Source organism: Pyrgilauda ruficollis, unplaced genomic scaffold (assembly GCF_017590135.1).
Source record: "Pyrgilauda ruficollis isolate IOZ18807 unplaced genomic scaffold, ASM1759013v1 scaffold16, whole genome shotgun sequence".
In the NCBI taxonomy this organism is placed as follows: Eukaryota; Metazoa; Chordata; class Aves; order Passeriformes; family Passeridae; genus Pyrgilauda; species Pyrgilauda ruficollis.
The window spans coordinates 9,903,702-9,904,919 of NW_024514764.1; positions in this window are offsets into that span (position 1 = coordinate 9,903,702).

Genomic DNA, 1,218 nt, shown 5'->3' on the forward strand with positions numbered 1-1,218 from the left:
TGGAAAAAAAAAAATAAAAAAGAAAAGCAAACACTTATTCATGTCCCTATAGATGCAGCCACTATTACTGCGCTATTCAACTCCCCCTTTCATTAATTTCCATCCAAAGGCACCAGGAGCATGGTTTGATGGATTAATGCTGATGTTCACAGCAGTCTCAGGATTGAGCCACACGTCTGATTCTTGGCTTGGTCTTGCTAAGGCAAATGACTTCGAGGTTAAAGCTGTATGTCCCAGCTTCAGCAGGGCCAGGGGGTAAAGGTCAGGACATATTTGCCTTTGCTCTTCCTCTCTACTTTCTCTGTATGTGTAGCATATGTTGAACTTTTTAAAAAAATGTTTCCAGTCAGTCTCTCAAGCCAAAGCTGTTGTTTTTGATTTGATCTAAGTTTACGAGGAAAACCTCATCTAAAACAAAAGACAGCAGGACAAGCATTAGGAAATAAAAGAAAATAAATCCCTGAAAAAAACCAGCTTTTTACCCATTAATGACAACTCTGTGAAGAGAGAATGTGAGAGCTGAGATTGTCCAGCCTGAAGGCTCAGGTTGCATCCCATCAATGTGTAATAAATACTTGGTGGGAGGGAGTAAAGAAGGAGCCAGGGGCTTCTTAGAGGTGTCCAGTGATGGGATAAGAGGCAATGGGGACAAACTAAAATACTCTGAGCTCCACCTAAACACAGGAAAACTCCCAGCAGGTTGCCCAGAGAGGGCATGGAATCACCATGCCCGGAGATATCCACAACCCAAATGGTCCAGAGCAGACTGCTTTAGGTGTCAGTGCTTGGGCAGAGGGCTGGACCTGACCCCTCAGCTCCCTGCCAAGCTCAGCCATTCTGTGGTTCTACATCAGCTGGTTACACATAAACGACCTTGGAAAGTCAAGTAGCATGAAAGATAACATGCCTCCCTTTTCACTATGGATCACTTGTGCAGAAAGCCTGGCTGGAAGTCAGGAATAGATGAAAGAGGTCATTGAATTATTATCCAGGACACAGGTTAAATTCAAACTTCACACTTATCAGCATGGCCCCTGTGCCCTGTGTAGGACACTGGAGCCTTTGCCTGGCATTTGCACCTTGCTGGATACACACCATGGAGCAGCAGTGGACCGAGGCCTGCAGTCCAAGTGACAAAATGTCACTATTCTCCATAAACCTGGAAAAAAATCTATTTAACAAATACACTCAGAGTAGAGCTGACCTTCCAGCAGAAAG